Raw genomic sequence first — 20,692 nt, forward strand, 5'->3', positions numbered from 1 at the left:
CATTGTAGCAACTGAAATCTTTTTTGCATAAAAAAAAAAAAAACAATCCGATTATGAGTTGTGAAGCAATAAAAGTATGCGGATAAATGGAAGGGTGAAAGAAAGAGAGAAAAATAATATGAATGATATATGATTCCAATATGTAATATGTAAGGTCTATGGGTCATCTCATAAAAGGTAGTGTAATAAAGCATCAAGACTGATGGATTCATAATTAGATGAATCTGTTCATAGAACAAAAAAGTCAAGAGCCCCGAGACAATAAAGACTGAGAATATTGACTCAAGAACAAATTTTATTAAGGGCTCCATTATAGAATTAAGACCTAACCATTAATCGAGAGGCGATGGGAACGAGGGAACCCGTGAATACATAATATTCTATTGAAAACGAATCCTAATAATTCATTGGGTAGGATGGCGGAAGGAACCGAAGACCAATCCATTTATTATGAGCGGTCGGTTCATGGGCTAACTAACCCGAGAACCGAAACACATATAAAAAGAGTAAATATTCGCCCGCGAACGTTTCATTTTATTAGATTTATAAATTTTGGTGGATCAAATATAATAATAGATAAAAAAAAATTATTCTATTATTCTAGAATCTATAAACAGTTTAGTTTTCTATCAAAATAAAAAGAGGATATACAAATTTCTAATAGATTAAATGGAATCTCAAAGAATCTCATGATTCAATCTATTATTCAGTAAATACATGTATATTTTTTTGAATCGTTTCATTCGCGAGGAGCTGGATGAGAAGAAACTCTCATGTCCGGTTCTGTAGTAGAGATGGAATTGAGAAACAACCATCAACTATAACCCCAAAAGAACTAAATTTCGTAAACACCATAGAGGAAGAATGAAAGGACTATCTTATCGAGGCAATCGTATTTGCTTCGGTAGATACGCTATTCAGGCACTTGAACCCGGTTGGATCACATCTAGACAAATCGAAGCGGGACGAAGGGCAATGACACGAAATGCACGACGCGGCGGAAAAATATGGGTACGTATATTTCCAGACAAACCCGTTACACTAAGACCTCCAGAAACACGTATGGGTTCAGGCAAAGGATCCCCCGGATATTGGGTAGCTGTTGTTAAACCAGGTAGAATACTTTATGAAATGGGTGGAGTAGCAGAAAATATAGCCAGAAAGGCTATGTCAATAGGGGCGTCTAAAATGCCTATACGAACCCAATTCATTACTTCGCGATAGAAATGTAGAATCACAAAGGAAAGCGGTCTTTGTTTGAGATGAAAAAAAAAAAATAGGAGGTAAATTCACTGTATTTATCTTATCAGTTATATATTAACTAACTCTTTTTATGGGCGAACGACGGGAATTGAACCCGCGCATGGTGGATTCACAATCCACTGCCTTGATCCACTTGGCTACATCCGCCCCCCTACCCTATACTATACTATGATAAGTAGAAATTAAAAAAAAAACTTATGTAAACTTTATTCATCATAAAGGAGCAATACCAATCCTCTTGAGAAAACAAGAAATTGGTTATTGCTCCTTTACTTTCAAGAACTCGTATACACTAAGACCTTGGACAAACAATATTTCTTTTTTTTTTTACTTTTCCCTTTGCATTGACAGAAGAGATGAAAAAAAAATATGATTCAACCTCAAACCCTTTTGAATGTAGCGGATAACAGCGGAGCCCGAGAATTGATGTGTATTCGAATCATAGGGGCTAGTAATCGACGATATGCTCATATTGGTGACGTTATTGTTGCTGTAATCAAGAAAGCCGTCCCAAATACACCTCTAGAAAGATCAGAAGTGATCAGAGCTGTAATTGTACGTACTTGTAAAGAACTCAAACGAGAAAACGGTATGATAATACGATATGATGACAATGCTGCGGTTGTTATTGATCAAGAAGGAAATCCCAAAGGAACTCGAATTTTTGGTGCGATTGCACGAGAATTGAGACAGTTAAATTTCACTAAAATAATTTCATTAGCACCTGAAGTATTATAAGATGAGACTGTGAGATAGTTATAGTATTTGAATGAAATTAATTAGTAGATTGTGTATCACGCATATACCTTTAAAAATTCATAACTATTTAATAAAAAAAGCATGTTTATTAGATCAAAATTAAAAGTAACCAATAATTTTAGTTTATCATGGGTAAGGACACTATTGCTAACATAATAACCTCTATTCGCAATGCTGACATGACTAGAAAAGGAATGGTTCGAATACCATCTACTAACATCACCGAAAACATTGTTAAAATACTTTTACGAGAAGGTTTTATTGAAAACGTAAGGAAACATCGGGAAAGCAACAAGGATTTTTGGGTTTTAACCCTACGACATAGAAGAAATAGGAAAGGACCATATAAAACTATTTTAAATTTAAAACGGATTAGTCGACCTGGTCTACGAATCTATTCTAACTATCAACGAATTCCTATAATTTTAGGCGGAATGGGCATTGTAATTCTTTCTACTTCTCGAGGTATAATGACAGACCGAGAAGCTCGACTACAGGGAATCGGTGGAGAAATTTTGTGTTATATATGGTAATCTTTATGATATTCGAATTATACACAGAACTTCCCTATTTGTAAAAAAAGAGAGAAGAGTTGGGTTTCTAATATCACTCCTCTTTCATTAATTGATACTTTGGAAGGGGCTGGAATGAAAGAACAAAACAAAAAAGGATTTATGAAGGTTTAATTACTGAATCACTTCCCAATGGTATGTTTTGGGTTTTTTTAGATAATGGGGATCCAATTCTAGGTTACGTTTCAGGAAGGATTCGACATAGTTTTATACATATACTATGTCATATAGAGTCAAAATTGCAGTAAGATTCAACCAGAACCAGAGGGCGTATAATTTATAGACTACGAAACAAAGATTCGAATGATTAGGTTAAGTAGTCTTTTCACTTGCAATATTCTTTATTTTGTAAGGATACAATTCGAAATAGAAAATTTCAAGAAACTTATTTTCTTCCAATAAGTAGATTCGGAATTAAGGTAAGGAATGACAAATATGAAAATAAGGGCCTCCATTCGGAAAATTTGTGAAAAATGTCGACTAATCCGTAGGCGGAGACGAATTATGGTAATTTGTTCCAATCCGAGACATAAACAAAGACAAGGATAATCTTTATAAAAAAAAGGACCCCTAAGGGCCACCCACGATATACACATAAAAATAAATAAAGGATCCGTTTTGACATGACATGGATATATCCATATATCTCTGACTTAGATTTATGAGATGATAAAATATGGCAAAACCCATACCAAGAATCGGTTCACGTAGAAATGGACGTATTAGCTCGCGTAAAAGTACGCGTAGAATACCAAAGGGCGTTATTCATGTTCAAGCAAGTTTCAACAATACAATTGTGACTGTTACAGATGTACGGGGTCGGGTAATTTCTTGGTCCTCCGCCGGTACTTGTGGATTCAAAGGGACAAGAAGAGGGACACCATTTGCCGCTCAAACCGCAGCAGGAAATGCTATTCGGGCAGTAGTGGATCAGGGTATGCAACGAGCGGAAGTCATGATAAAGGGCCCAGGTCTCGGAAGAGATGCAGCATTAAGAGCTATTCGTAGAAGCGGTATACTCTTAAGTTTCATACGGGATGTAACCCCTATGCCACATAATGGCTGTAGGCCCCCTAAAAAACGACGTGTGTAAAAATAAACATTGAAGAGAAATTTCAAGAGAAATAAATAATTCAATGATTTGATCAAAAAAATATTACTATGGTTCGGGAGAAAATAAGAGTATCAACTCGGACACTAAAGTGGAAGTGTGTTGAATCAAGAGCAGACAGTAAGCGTCTTTCTTATGGACGCTTTATTCTGTCTCCACTTATGAAGGGTCAAGCCGATACTATAGGCATTGCGATGCGAAAAGCTTTGCTTGGAGAAATAGAGGGAACATGTATCACACGTGCAAAATCTGAAAAAATACCACATGAATACTCTACCATAGTCGGTATTCAAGAATCAGTACATGAAATTTTAATGAATTTGAAAGAAATTGTATTGAGAAGTAATCTGTATGGAACTCGTGATGCGTCTATTTGTGTCAAGGGTCCTGGATGCGTAACTGCTCAAGACATCATCTTACCACCTTCTGTGGAAATAGTTGATAATACACAGCATATAGCTAACCTAACGGAGCCAATTAATTTGTGTATTGAATTAAAGATCGAGAGGAATCGCGGATATCGTATACAAACGCCAAATAATTTTCAAGACGCAAGTTATCCTATAGATGCTGTATTCATGCCTGTTCGAAATGCGAATCATAGTATTCATTCTTATGTAAATGGGAATGAAAAACAAGAGATACTTTTTCTCGAAATATGGACCAATGGAAGTTTAACTCCTAAAGAAGCACTTCATGAAGCCTCTCGGAATTTGATTGATTTATTTATTCCTTTTTTACATGCGGAAGAAGAAAACTTCCATTTAAAAAACAATAAACAGAAAGTTACTTTACCCCTTTTTACTTTTCATGAGAAATTGGCTAAACTAAGGAAAAAGAAAAAAGAAATAGCATTAAAATATATTTTTATTGACCAATCAGAATTGCCTCCTAGGATCTATAATTGCCTCAAAAGGTCCAATATACATACATTATTTGACCTTTTGAATAATAGTCCAGACGAACTTATGAAAATGAAACATTTTCGCATAGAAGACGTAAAACATATATTAGACATTCTCGAAATGGAAAAGAATTTTCCATAAATTTTAAATCCATTGGATTTTTTTTGTAGAAAAACTTTAGAAAAAAAAGAGGAAAATTTAGTTTGAATCTTTAACGGAATCCGTATACTCAAAATAAATAAAAATTTTAATTAAATATGTGTGTATCTAGGGGTAATTCACTTTGAAGCAACTATTCCCTAGATACACACGTCGTGATATTTTATTTATTTCACAATTGAATCAATTTAAAAAAGACCTAAAGTTAGGGATTTATCAATCGGTAATGTTGCTCCAATACCCAACCAAAGGGCTACTGCGGTACCAATCAAAAAGACGGTCGTCGCTACTGGACGACGAAATGGATTTTGGAATTTATTGATATTCTCCAAAAATGGTACAGTTAATAATCCCGCAGGTACGGAAACCATTAAAAGAACACCCAATAACTTATTTGGCACTGTACGAAGTATTTGAAATACGGGAAAGAAATACCATTCCGGCAATATTTCCAAAGGAGTTGCAAATGGATCTGCGGGTTCACCAATCATTGATGGTTCTAGAACCGCTAAGCCCACGTTACATGCAATAGTACCTAGAATTACTACTGGAAAAATATATAAAAGATCATTGGGCCATGCGGGTTCTCCGTAATAATTATGACCCATACCTTTAGCCAATTTAGCTCTTAATACAGGATCATTCAAATCAGGTTTTTTTGTTATTAGGATAGGTGAATTATTATGGATTCATCCCCCGAAGGAACCGGACATGATAATTTTTCATCATCCGGCTCGAGCACAAATTAAACGAACCAAATAGATCCATATAAAAAATCGATATCTTATCAATATCCAAGCATATATAAATGATTGATTCAATGTAAGAAAAAATTTAGCAGATTCCGTTTTCCAGAGTTACAACTATCCATTGCAAGGAATTCAGTTCTTACAGACAAATGCTCAATACCCAAGTCGGCTTACAAAGTTGATCATGTTCAAGTGCTTTCTGGGTCGTCTCAGACCTTGCGATTGGGCTTTAACCCCCCAAAATATTGATACTTTTTACATACAAAGGATTTACTTGTTACTAATAGAGTCTAGCCTATGTTTTTCTTTAGATCCCTTGTTTCACTCCGATAGTATAATAAATCGAGTCAATGCAGAGGAAATGAATGCATTTTCATACTATTAAGTAAGTGAAATAGATAAAACATAATCTGGATTATGCCATATATATCACCTATTCTACTGGATCTTACGGAGCCTGTTCATGCACGACATGGTCAAGTCTGATCATAGAAAAGATTCTCTTCAAGCGAACCAGCCTACCCTCTGTATGGAGCTTTCACGGTGGTTGGAACAAAGACACATTTGGTTGTGAATCCCAATGTGGCAGATAAAAAGACATATATCCACACGGCCCAATCAATAGTTCAAGTCACACACTCCCATAATCCATTTTCTCTTCGAAGAATTCCCTTCAACTATTAGTGAAAAATAACGAATAAAATTTCGTGGAGTTGAAGGGAAATATCCAAATACATGTATTATTTTTCAATAATCCATATTTGCAGCAATGAAATACTCTTCTTCCTCCCCCGAGTAATCATAAATAACTGATTACAAATCTATGATTTCTATTCTCTATAAAGGACCAGAAATGCCTTGCTTACGTATCATTGGGAAGTGCATTAACATAAATACGGCAGTAAGAAGAGGTAATACAAAAGTGTGTAAACTATAAAACCGAGTCAAGGTAGACTGTCCCACACTAGCACTTCCGCGTAATAACTCTACCAAAGGCGACCCTATTACTGGAATAGCTTCCGGTACACCTGTTACAATTTTGACTGCCCAATAACCAATTTGGTCCCGAGGTAAGGAATAACCAGTTACACCAAAGGATGCGGTCAATACAGCCAGAACCACACCAGTAACCCAAGTCAATTCACGAGGTTTTTTAAAGCCACCAGTAAGATACACGCGAAATACGTGCAGGATCATCATTAAGACCATCATACTTGCCGACCATCTATGAACTGATCGGATTAACCAACCAAAGTTAGCTTCCGTCATTATATATTGAACAGAAGCAAAAGCCTCAGTAACGGTCGGACGATAGTAAAAAGTCATAGCAAACCCCGTAGCTACTTGTACTAAAAAACAAGTAAGCGTAATTCCTCCTAGACAATAAAATATGTTGACATGAGGAGGAACGTATTTGCTAGTTATATCATCTGCAATCGCCTGAATTTCAAGACGTTCTTCGAACCAATCATACACTTTATTGAGATAGGTAAACCAAGGGGAACCCCCTCTGAGAACCGTATATGAGAATTTCGTCTCGTACGGCTCAAACAGAAACACCCAAATACCGCTCATAACGGATATGTGTACTAAAAAGTTTCAAACTTCTTAATGCTATGATTCAATTTTTTCTCTGAAGATACGAAAGAATCAAAATCCGAAAAGTCTTCTTTGTAGTTATAATGCCCAAATATCAAGTCGGCTCATTCGTATTTATATTGATCATTAGGGGCCTCTTGAATCTTCTATTTACCTATTTTTTTCTTTGATTTGTGTGTAATGCGACTTTACTCTTGTTTTCTTTATTATTGATAGGAATTCTCTTGTTAAGACCCTATGAATCAATTAAAACCTTAGATTCATACTAGAACCACGATGATTCAATAAAACCTTCCAAAAAAAAGTTCAAAAATTCCCTGAGTAAGAACCCTTGGATTATCACTTATTCAATGACTGAATATAATGAAAAAAAAGACAAAGAAACGTTTATCCTTTAACCAAAATAAGTATAAACGAAAGAATAAAATTTTTTGAATTTATCACTTCTAACTCTTTTTTCGAAGTCCGGCCACGAGGTCTGATAAGTATGAATCATAGTTCTAATATTTGTTCTAATATTTTGTAATCTATTTCATATATTCTGTGCTCCAGATACTAGCCTAGACTGAATATCCAACGAGATAAAATCATCTTGATCAAGATGACCGACTTCTTCTCTGTCGTATCCATAGGATCAATTATAACAAGTCACACACTCATATTCCGGAAATAAAAAAAAAAAGAAATTCCACGATCGAACTACCAAAAAAGAGTGGGCTAAAAAGCGGAGACCTACATACTTTACTTTTTATTGAAACGTTATTTAGGGGTTCTTGTGAATCGAATCTAATTCATTGAAATTCCGTCCAGTAAAATGGAAGAATTATAAATCTCCAAAATAATAGACAGGAATATCGCAAATAGACCCATCGCGACACCCATCAAAGGCGTAGTTCCCCACCCAGGAGCCACTTTACCATATTCCGAATTCAATGGTTTCAATAAATCCCCTACAATAGTTCGTCTTGGACCAGATCTAGAACTATCCTCAACGGTTTGTGTAGCCATAAATAATCCTATATTTTTTTTTTAATTCAGTGAGATCTGTTGACTTTGTATACCATTCCGTTGTAAATAAATGATCTTATCATAGATCCATTGTGGTCTTGAAATTATATAATAATGGAAACAGCAACCCTAGTTGCCATCTCTATATCTGGTTTACTTGTAAGTTTTACGGGGTATGCCTTATATACTGCTTTTGGGCAACCCTCTCAACAACTAAGAGATCCATTCGAGGAACACGGGGACTAGTTGAAGTAATGAGCCTCACAATATTGTGAGGCTCATTACTTCAATTGAGATAATGAGAAATCATTTCACCTTTTTAGTTGGAACTTTAGGCGGTTCGCGAAAAAAGATAGCGAAAAAAATTATTCCTAGAGTCGAGACTAAGAGGAATGTATAAACCAATGCTTCCATAGATTTGATTTCGGTTTACAATTATAGCTTCCATACCTGGTTAGTTGAGATCTTTTTCCGGATAAAAAAAAAGACCAAGACAAGAGTCAAAGAAATGAAAAGTCAGCAATCCGAATCAAGATTTATCCGGTACCCTATCTATGTCAAATCAAAAAATAAAGACAAAAAGTAACAGAGCAATCTTGTATCAAACCACTCTTCTTGTAGTTGGATCTCCAAGTTTTTGGAATGCCCCAAATTCTACTTGAGCATCCAAATCTGGGTCAATCCCAGCAAAGACATCTCTGAACAAGGTTCTAGCACCATGCCAAATGTGTCCAAAGAAGAAGAGCAAAGCAAACGAAGCATGCCCAAAAGTAAACCAACCCCTTGGACTGCTACGAAAAACCCCATCGGATTTCAAAGTAGCACGATCTAATTCAAAAATTTCACCCAATTGAGCACGTCTAGCATATTTTTTCACAGTAGCAGGATCACTATAACTGACTCCATTGAGTTCACCGCCATAGAACTCAACAGTTACACCGACCTGTTCAACACTATACTTCGATTCTGCTCTTCGAAAAGGAACATCGGCTCTAACAATTCCGTCTCCGTCTACCAAAACAACCGGAAATGTTTCAAAAAAAGTCGGCATACGGCGTACAAAAAGTTCGCGCCCTTCTTTATCTCTAAAAATAGGGTGTCCTAACCACCCAACAGCTATTCCATCCCCGTTGTCCATGGAACCCGCTCGGAATAATCCACCTTTTGCGGGATTATTACCGATGTAATCATAAAAAGCTAATTTTTCAGGAATTTTAGACCAAGCTTCTGATAAACTTTGATTTTCGGCTAGCCCGGCACCAACTCTTCGATATATTTCTTGCTGGAAGTATCCCTGATCCCATTGATAACGAGTGGGCCCAAATAATTCAATCGGGGTAGTTGCTGAACCATACCACATAGTTCCAGCAACAACAAAAGCTGCAAAAAAGACAGCAGCGATACTACTCGAAAGGACGGTTTCAATATTTCCCATACGTAATCCTTTGTATAGACGTTGGGGTGGACGAACACTAAGATGGAATAGGCCCGCTAATATGCCCAATGTACCTGCTGCAATATGATGAGAGGCTATTCCGCCCGGAACAAAAGGATCAAACCCTTCGACACCCCACGCAGGATTTACAGCTTGTACCCTTCCGGTTAATCCATAAGGATCGGATACCCATATTCCCGGACCATACAATCCTGTTACATGAAATGCGCCAAAACCAAAGCAACCCAACCCTGAGAGAAATAAATGAATTCCAAAAATCTTCGGCAAATCCAAAGAAGGTTTTCCTGTACGTTCATCACAAAATATTTCTAGATCCCAATATACCCAATGCCAAATAGCTGCTAAGAAGCACAATCCAGAAAACACAATATGTGCTCCGGCCACACCTTCGTAACTCCAAATACCCGGATTCGTTATAGTCCCTCCTGTGATACTCCAACCCCCCCATGAGTTGGTTATTCCTAAACGAGTCATGAAGGGTATAACGAACATACCTTGTCTCCACATTGGATCAAGAACAGGATCGGAGGGATCAAAAACTGCTAATTCGTATAGGGCCATTGAACCGGCCCAACCAGCAACTAGAGCTGTATGCATTATATGAACAGAAAGCAAACGACCGGGATCATTCAATACAACGGTATGAACACGATACCAAGGCAAACCCATGGAAATACCCCTTTATCAACGAAAAATAGACACTATGTAACTTTATTGCACTGAAAAAAACTATGCTATGGACCTCCCCTTTTGAGGGGATTATCTTGGCGAAAGGATTAATATTTGGTCTATTCTTTTAGTAATAATGGAACAATTCTATTCTATTCGTAGGAACAAAAAGAAGCAGATCTATTCTATACTCGATAAGTACCAATACGCAATGGTGGATGGGAATTGATCTTATTTTATAATAATGAATGTATACATATTTGTTCATCATTCAAAAGACTTATTCGCAAGAATTTTCCTTTATTCATTCATTTTGTCTTCCTTTTTTATGAACTTATTCAATATATGTCTATGTATAAAATATGCTAAAAGATAAAATCTGATAAAGGCCCATCTTATTTATTAAGACAATAAACCTGTTGTTACGCTTCCACATCAAAGTGAGCTATAGTACTTAATTATTTTTTCTTTGCTTTAATGCCTATTGGTGTTCCAAAAGTACCTTTTCGAAATCCTGGAGAGGAAGATGCATCGTGGGTTGACGTATAGTGCGACTTGTCAGATATATTGGGTCATATGGTATTTCCCCGTTCTCTCCCCCGATCGAGATATCCTCTCTTCGCCCAAGACGGATTGATTGAATTATCAAAAATTTGGAGCGTGAAGTGCAATTAGATCTATTTTTTGGGGGGGGTATCCAGATTAATATTATCAATTAGAATAATTTATGGTTTTCTTGGTTGTACTAAAAAAATGAAGTATCCAGGCTCCGCTTAGAAAAAACTCAATTTGTAATCTATCTATTCTATGATTACTACTTGTATCATATTCTATTTATAAATTATAAATAGCATTGATATAAAACTTTTAATCAATCGAGTAATATGATGAATACGTTGGTTGAATATTTGGTTAAAAGCATGAAATAAATTGAAAAAAAAAAGAAGTCGTAGCAAAAAGACATGCTATTGGGGCATTTGTCCTATATGTGCAAATCCAAATCGGGCAGATCTTTACTCGGAGTAGAGCATAAACCTAAAAGAATTGAAGAAGACCATTCGGGAACAAGAAAATGACATCGCAATTTAAATTTGATCTCGATGAAACAATACATCAATGAAAAGTTAGTTCGATAAATTAAAAATTTAATGAATTGGTTTTTTATTTATTGAAATTTATAGTATAGATAAACGACCGCGGGCCAAAGGACAAAACTCACCTTTCTTGAAAAATGGAAGGGAAGAAAAAGCCCCTTCATTAGAAGTTAGAAAGAGTCCTCTAAAGAAGGATAGAATCTAAACATTGATTCTTTTTTTCGCTATTTTTTTTGAACCGTATGCATCAAAAGGTGCCCGTACGGTTCTTAAGGGATACAATTTTATCCTAATCAACCGACTTTATCGAGAAAGATTACTTTTTTTAGGCCAAGAGGTTGATAGCCAGATCTCGAATCAACTTATTGGTCTTATGGTATATCTCAGTATAGAGGATGATACCAAAGATCTGTATTTATTTATAAACTCTCCCGGTGGATGGGTAATACCCGGAGTAGCTATTTATGATACTATGCAATTTGTGCGAACAAATGTACAGACAATATGCATGGGATTAGCCGCTTCAATGGGATCTTTTATTCTGGTCGGAGGAGAAATTACCAAACGTCTAGCATTCCCTCACGCTCGGCGCCAATGAGTTTTTTTTTTGAGACAAAAAAGAAAACTATGCCTTCGCCATATAAAATATGAATATTAAGTAATAATAGCATGGCACTTTGAATTCGATATGAGAATTTTTTTTCTTGTTTTTTTTTTTCTAAACCATTAGATTATGTATCGAAAGAGTAGTATGAGATAAAAGGCATTTCCGATTTTAGCTGATTTATCGGAGGCCTCTTTCAGCGTCACAAACTTTTTTGTTTTCACGACGGAAGGCTCTTAACAATATTTCCGTTATGAAAGACTAGGAAATATTTATTTATATTTTTTTTATAATTTAACTAGGAAAAAAAAAAAGAAACTTTGGGATTGCTGAATAACAAACGAAATAATAAAGCAACGGAACCATCATAGTATTTTTAAATTACAAAAAAAAAAGGAAGGGTGGTTATTGGATCATTTACTGCTCTGGGTCTGATAGATCCTCTATTTTCTATTCCTTCGATGGAAGGTAAAAATGAATTCCATTGTGGAGCCGTATGCAATGCACAAAGGATGCCTGTACGGTTGTTAATCCTATCTTTTTTCTTATTATCTTTGACTCATCACGATCATGCGAGATAGAGAAAACCTTTTATTAAATCATCAGGGTAATGATCCATCAACCTGCTAGTTCTTTTTATGAGGCACAAACGGGAGAATTTATCCTGGAAGCGGAAGAACTACTGAAGCTGCGCGAAACCATCACAAGGGTTTATGTACAAAGAACAGGCAAACCCTTATGGGTTGTATCCGAAGACATGGAAAGGGATGTTTTTATGTCAGCAACAGAAGCCCAAGCTCATGGAATTGTTGATCTTGTAGCGGTTGAATAAAAAATAGCAGGGATTTCACGCAAAAATCCGAAATTTTATATTTTATCTTCTTACCGGGGGTTAATATAATATTTTCTATTACTATTAATACTATTAATATAGAATATAGAAGTAATTCATAATCATCCGGTTAGGATTGATCTAAACCAACTCATTATGTATACAATTCAACATGCCAACTATTAAACAACTTATTAGAAACACAAGACAGCCAATCAGAAATGTCACCAAATCACCCGCCCTTGGGGGATGCCCTCAGCGTCGAGGAACATGTACTAGGGTGTATGTGCGACTCGTTCAGACCATGGACCGGGACAAAAGAAAGTACAAAATTTTTCCCGTATCAGTGATCAGTACCAGTGAATAGGATAGAATGAATGGAAGAACTCCGTTCACTACCTAAAAACTAAAAATAAATAAAAAAGATTTAGTATATCCTTTTATTGTGTATCAAATTTATGGTTTCTATTGGTGCAAATCCAATCACTTCAATTTTAGATGAGAAAGAATTCCCCATTGGTAACAAATGCTTATCCATTAAGCAGAGGAAATCCTATTTAACAGAAAGATTATGGCCTTATTCTTCCAAGAACGGACTAAGAGGGTCAGCTACCCAACTAATCTTCATAATTAAATACCGTTACTGTATAGGTGGATCTCGTTGTGAAAGACCGATTACTAGTTAATTCATGGGTAGAGCCAAAGAGGGTGAACTGTACAAGTTAACAATAACATTGATGAAATAAAAGAAGGAGCTCCGGTGTATAGAGAGGACCTCACCGTTTAAGAAGTAACCATAGAAACGAAGGAACCCACTATTTCTTTATCCATTTCTATTTTTATTTATTTACTCTATGTTTGTTTTTTTTTTTTTGATACTTAGTATCAATACAATTTCGTATTTTAAGGTGACTAGAACAAAAAAAGAAATCGTGGTCGGGAAGGTTATAGTAGCAAAAGCCATTGGAATTTTTATTTTATACATTGGAAAAATCCGTTTTGTTATTAATAGACTAGGAAAGGAGAAAGGAATAACTGAAAGAAAGGAAATCAATTAGTTATTCATCAAAGTTTCATTTATTCAATGACTAGAATTAAACGAGGATATATAGCTCGGAGACGTAGAACAAAAATTCGTTTATTTGCATCAAGCTTTCGAGGGGCTCATTCAATACTTACTCGAACTATTACTCAACAGAAAATAAGAGCTTTGGCTTCAGCTTATCGGGATAGAGGTAGGCAAAAAAGAAATTTTCGACATTTGTGGATCGCTCGAATAAATGCAGTAATTCGATATAATAAGGTATACTACAGTTATAGTAGATTCATACACAATATGTACAAGGGTCAGTTGCTTCTTAATCGTAAAATACTTGCCCAAATCGCTATATTAAATAGGAATTGTCTTTATATGATTTCCAATGAGATTATAAAATAAGAAGATTGGAAAGAATCCAGCGGAATGCTTAAAATGGAGTTCTCTGGAGAATGAACTCCGAGAAGGTAGAGTAGAAATTAGTATGATAAAATATGATAATATGATAAAGTAGTCAAAATGAGCAAATATGTTCAATAAAAAAAAGATTTATTATTCTTCCCCTATTCGTTTTTTTCTTACGCCACGACAAAAAAATCCAGATTTTCGGATTTTTCGAACAAAGCATCAATCTGCGGTTGAGTTTAGATTATAATTTAAATTCAATTGAAGAGTAAGCCTATTTATTCCTGGTTCTAAGACCACTAGTTCTAGCGGTCGACTCGCTTCTTTCAAATTGTTTCTCATTATTAAGAAAAGGTAACAAAGATAAAATACGAGCTTGTTTTATAGCAATAGTAATTAAGCGTTGCTGTTTTAAGGTCAATCTATTTACCCGTCTAGATAATATTTTTCCTTGTTCACTAATAAATCGACTAATTAAACTCATGTTTCTATAATCAATTCGATCCCCCGATTGAATCGGGGGCAAACGCCTACGAAAAGATCGTTTGGATTTAAGAAGGAGTCGCTTGGATTTATCCATGGTTTGTTTATTCCTTATCCCGAAAATCCTATTTCGATCGGATCTAAAATGATTTAGAATTAAGAAATAGGATTTGGTTTGTTTATATTTAAATCTAAAATATGTCTAATATATGTAATTTTTCATCTTCCTTGGATTGGAAAAGGGTGACACACAGACGATCGGTTCGATCTATTTCTTTATCTCCCCATGAATCGTATGTTTGTAACAACGGGGACAGAATTTTCTCAATTCCAACCGACTAGGCGTATTGTGTCTATTCTTTTGAGTAATATATCTGGAAACCCCCATTGATTCCTTATTAACACCGTTTCGAACACAACGAGTACATTCCAAAATAACTGTTACTCGGGCATCTTTACCCTTGGCCATGAACCTCCCTTGGATTTTTGATTCACGCAACTCTTCCATTTTCCGATCCAAAATGAAGAAAAGAAGAAAGAAAAAAAGATAAGTTGGTAACTCGAAATAAAATTATGAAAGATTTCGTTGCAATCAAATATAGTAATACAATGATTTCTAAATTTAGAATCGCAGTACAGTTTTTCATTTAAGTATCTTGTATGATATTGTTGCCCTAGCCATCACATTTTCATTTCCGTTCCGTTCTCACTCTTTTATTAATTCAATTGGACCCCGGCGCCGAGTCCGAGTTTGACTGAGGTTGAATACACTTTTATTGTTTCTCTTTTCTAACTTATTCTAAGTCTAAAAACTCTAAAAAAAAAGAAGGGGAAGGGGATTAGTCACAGATATTTGATTGTTTTTCTAATCTTCTTCACCCCTTCCCAAGTCAATAACTAGAATTAAAAAAATGGGAATACCAACGCATCTGGGAATAAACGATTGATCTCTATTAATAGACCCGCTAAAGACCCGAACCATATCGTACTTACTACCGGTGCCACGGAGAGATATGTTTTTAGATCTCGCATTTAAAACCCTCCTACTTTATAGTAATTTGTAATACATAATGGTATTACATACCATCAAATGTATATATAGTTAATAACCGCTTGTATTGTCCGCGGAATTCCTAATTCAAATTGAAATGTACAACAGTTCAATTCGGTAGATATTCCCTTTTTTATTATAAAAAAAATATGTCGCTTTCCGCCCCCACAAATATTCTTTTTTCTTTACGGCGGATTTCATATTTATTATTTCATACGTATATAAGTCTTTTTATTATATTTTATATATGTTATATGATATGAGACAAAAAAGAAGAAATGGCAAGATAATTTGTGTATACCAATGGACGAAATAAAAAAAAAATGTGGAAAACAAGACAGGGATTCTCTACAATGACACTGTAGACCAATTGAAAGGGATGTAGCGCAGCTTGGTAGCGCGTTTGTTTTGGGTACAAAATGTCACGGGTTCAAATCCTGTCATCCCTACCTATTACTTATCGTCTGAACAGTAACGAGGAATCAATTGAGATCCATAAAAATTGAACATACATATACCGAATCAATCTTTTTTTTTATTTAATTTTCTGATATTCTATATGATAATATATTTATGCAAGATATATTAGGGTTGCATTTAGTTTGATAATAAAACGCTCTTAGTTCAGTTCGGTAGAACGTGGGTCTCCAAAACCCGATGTCGTAGGTTCAAGTCCTACAGAGCGTGATTCGATTCTTGTTATTGTTAGATCGAAAATTATACTGAAATAATTCAACATAAATAAAAATTTGACCTCCTATAAAGCAAGTAGGAGGTCAATCAAAAAAAGAGCTGTTAATTAATCAAAGGTCCAACTGATCCCCCCGTCTGTATTGTAAATATGCGGTCACAAATAATCCAGCCAAAGTAATAGGAATTAGACCTAATACGATTCCAAATAGAAAAACTTCAATCATTTCAATTTAGTTGAACGAGGAAAAGGAGAGGTAATATCTATCCTTAAAATATTAATCTGTATTGCCCATGAATCTCAATGACCAAGAATTGGAAATTGAATTGACAAGGTAAAGAACTCTACAATATATAGAATATATGGAATACCACAGAAATGTTTCTTTTTTTGAATTGTGCATTCAATTTATTTCAATCAAATAAGTCGTATCTTGTTCAGACCGATAAATAAAGCTGAGGTTATAGTTAAAACTGCTAGTAAAAAACCGAAATAACTAGTGATAGTAGGCATGACGAGGCTAAATGAAATACGTTATTTTTATCCATATGTTTATAAAGCACTTCCCTAAGTTTCTATTTTTGAAAGATACGCGGATGGATAAGTAAAAATACCAATTGAAAGAATAAATTCAATTGAAAGTTTTTGATTTATCTATTATTATCATTATAGATGATACTAACAAAAATCTTGTGACATAGGTAAGAAATCAATTCGGCATCTGTCTCTCTATCCCGCGATTCCGAATCAACGGATTCATTGGACAACTCAAGAGTTGTAAAAACTAATATTCTTATTATAAACAATAATTTTTTTATTAAAAATTAATTTAATATATAAATCTATTAACTATTAAATGGATTCTAAATAATTAGAAAGATAAAATATATAAAAAAATTTTTAATATTAAAAAAAAAAATAATAATAAATAAACTATGTTGTGTAACTTGATTCCAAAAATGAAATGTTCTTTGAATCGCTGAAGAATGAATGACCTTATAATGCCCTTTATTTTAATTTTATTCCAACTAATTAAATTTTCAGTAGTGGGTTCATTCCCATAAAATCTTGAATAAAAAGAAAAAAGTATCGCACGATCAGATCACTCGAAACTAGGTTCTACATTTTTGCTTTCCATATTAAAACCATTCTTCTAATTAGTTGAAGAACGATCCTTTGAGTCTAATATAACAACAATAATGCGTGCATTACGAATATTGATTATTATTTTATTCGTTGTTCTCTTTCTTTCATCGAATGGTATGTACTACTGTTACTTGTTACTGGACGACTAACCAATTCCTTAAAATAAAAAAAAGATTCAAACAAAAAATATAACTACAAACACAAAAGGAATATTTCTAGATTTCACGTCTAATTTAATTTAATTTTGGAACTATGAGAATCTGCTTCCTGAATTATTATAAACCAACCAGTAGGATTCACATTTTACCCAATCTTCGGTTTCTAGCCCGAAGCCAATAACCGAGACAACCCTTATACTACTACAGGAATTTTCCGAATTTTATATTGAATGAATGGTACATGATTCTACATCGACAAGCACCAAGAAAAGAAGAAATTAATTATTTAGTGCTTCATTTCGATACTGATTGTGAAATTGCGTTGCTGCGTCAGAAGAAGGATAGCTATACTGATTCGGTATACTCTGAAAACACCCTCGGTACAATATTGACGATCTTACAAAGATAAAATTTCAGTTAATTTCCATTTACTGATCTCATCTTTTACGGAATCGATCACCTTTTGACTGTACAAGAATATGTGGAGCTCGGCATGTCTGGAAGCACAGGAGAACGTTCTTTTGCTGATATTATCACCAGTATTCGATACTGGGTCATTCATAGCATTACTATACCTTCTCTATTCATTGCAGGTTGGTTATTCGTCAGCACGGGTTTAGCTTACGATGTTTTTGGAAGCCCTCGTCCAAATGAGTATTTTACAGAGAGCCGACAAGGAATTCCATTAATAACTGGCCGTTTTGATTCTTTGGAACAACTCGATGAATTTAGTAGATCTTTTTAGGAGGACCAAATGACTATCGATAAAACTTATCCTATTTTTACAGTGCGATGGTTGGCTGTTCACGGACTAGCTGTACCTACCGTTTCTTTTTTAGGGTCAATATCAGCAATGCAGTTCATCCAACGATAAACCTAATCCGAATTATAGAGCTATGACACAATCAAATCCGAACGAACAAAATGTTGAATTGAATCGTACCAGTCTCTACTGGGGGTTATTACTCATTTTTGTACTTGCTGTTTTATTTTCCAATTATTTCTTCAATTAAATAAAAGAAAATACTAAATAATAGTACGAATTATCTTATCCCATTCGGAAGGATATCATCTCATAATTATCTATGACTGTTTCTGTCTCTAGCACGACCACTTGATGAAATGTGGAGGGAAGTGGGACAAATGGCCGAGACTACTGGAAGGATTCCTCTTTGGATAATAGGTACTGTAACTGGTATTACTGTGATCGGTTTAATCGGTATTTTCTTTTATGGTTCATATTCTGGATTAGGTTCATCCCTGTAATAATCGGATGAACTGAGTTGTAGACATGAAAGCGTAAGAACTCAACAGGATCCCCCTCGAATCAGAAAAAAAAGAGGGGGTAGGTCCCGTTGAGCTCTTACTAATTAGAATAATTTATTCGTATAAATGACAAAATGTATCTTTCCGATGTTTCAAAAAACTTCATTTCTTTATAATTATGAATTGCTTCAAAAAGTTGATTCAGAACATATCTTTCGCGATAGTATAGGTCGAGACTTTCAAAGTGAAAAAAAAAGAAAGAGAGAATCACTCGATTCCCTCTTTCTGGATGACACAATCACAATATAACAATAATATATTTCTATCGATCAGATATCACAAACCCTTTAATATACTAATAGAATTTTCTTTAGTTATTTTAATATAAAAAAAATTTATAAGTTCATTGAATTTGTTCACTACTTATGTAATAAATCTAAAAAAAGGTTCTGATAAACCGGGAAAAATTGAAACCAAGAATAGGGATCTTTGACGAACGGGATCAATAATAATTAATTATTTTATTATTTCGACACAAGAACAAGAAAAGGAATTTTTCTGGTGTCGAAGACTAGGAAGACGAATAATCCCTTCTAGAATTTTTTGTTCCCTTCATTTTTTTTCTATTCTCCATTTAATTATCTTATTTTTAATATCTAATCGAATTTTATTCTATTAGAATCAAAATGGATACATTCAATGACATTTCAATCTGACACCAGTGACATAATAATACCGCTCCTATTTGTATTGTAAAAAACAAAGAAATAAAGAAGAGGTAAAATAGTCTTCCTCACAATATCCATACTATGACTAGTAATGCGGTACAAGTCATTCCCGAAATAGGGTAGAAAAAGAATATAAGCAAAAACAAGGAAAAGGTTTTTCATAATTTTTTGATCATACATAATTAAATTATAGAATTGCCAACAAGAATTTGGTTTTGTTTACGAACTTGATGTTGATAAATCCGCAGATTTAGAAATTCATTTCGGACAATTGAACCTTCTCAAACTGTTTCTTTTTAAGAACCAAAAATATTTGTGCCAAAATAACAGATGCAAAAAAGAACAAAAGGCCTTGGACACGTAATGGATCTTGAAGGACTATTTCCGCATCTCCCTGACCAAATCCTCCCACATTAGGATTACTCGTTAATGGTTGATCAAGTTTGATAGATTCGCCCTCTGAAACAAGAAGTTCTGGTCCTGGAGGGATAATATCAACCACTTGACGCCCATCCGATGCATCCACTATGGTTATTTCATATCCTCCTTTTTCTTTTCGTATTATTTTGCTTACTATACCTGCTGCTGTAGCATTATAAACATTATTATTACTCTTACTCCCGTCGGGATAAATCTGACCCCTTCCCCTGTTCCCGCCTACGTATATGGGATATTTTAAGAAGTGAACATCTTTCTTAGTCGCAGGGTCCGGGGAAAGAATAGGAAAGGTGATTTCACTATATTTCTGACCAGGAACAGGACCTATAACAAGAATATTTTTTTTAGTGGGACGATAGCTCTGAAAAGACAGATTGCCTATCTTTTCTTTAATCTCGGGAGAAATACGATCGGGGGGGGCTAATTCAAACCCTTCGGGTAAAATCAGAACAGCCCCCACATTCAAACCGCCCTTTTTACCATTCGCAAGAACTTGTTTCAGTTGCATAT

At 34.8% G+C, this 20,692-nt stretch overlaps 2 non-coding genes and 1 pseudogene across 2 annotated transcripts; all 3 read left to right on the plus strand.

The window, feature by feature from the left end:
• The first annotated feature begins 16,130 nt into the window (after positions 1-16,130).
• On the plus strand, positions 16,131-16,204 carry TRNAP-UGG (transfer RNA proline (anticodon UGG)). Its single transcript has one exon. It is a non-coding gene; the product is annotated as a tRNA-Pro (tRNA).
• Positions 16,205-16,368: 164 nt separating this feature from the next.
• On the plus strand, positions 16,369-16,442 carry TRNAW-CCA (transfer RNA tryptophan (anticodon CCA)). The gene has a single exon. It is a non-coding gene; the product is annotated as a tRNA-Trp (tRNA).
• Positions 16,443-17,446: 1,004 nt separating this feature from the next.
• On the plus strand, positions 17,447-18,738 carry LOC148207247 (uncharacterized; annotated as a pseudogene).
• The last annotated feature ends 1,954 nt before the right edge of the window (positions 18,739-20,692 follow it).

This window comes from Momordica charantia, unplaced genomic scaffold (assembly GCF_013281855.1).
Source record: "Momordica charantia cultivar OHB3-1 unplaced genomic scaffold, Mcharantia_2.0 BLBB01000167.1, whole genome shotgun sequence".
In the NCBI taxonomy this organism is placed as follows: domain Eukaryota; kingdom Viridiplantae; phylum Streptophyta; class Magnoliopsida; order Cucurbitales; family Cucurbitaceae; genus Momordica; species Momordica charantia.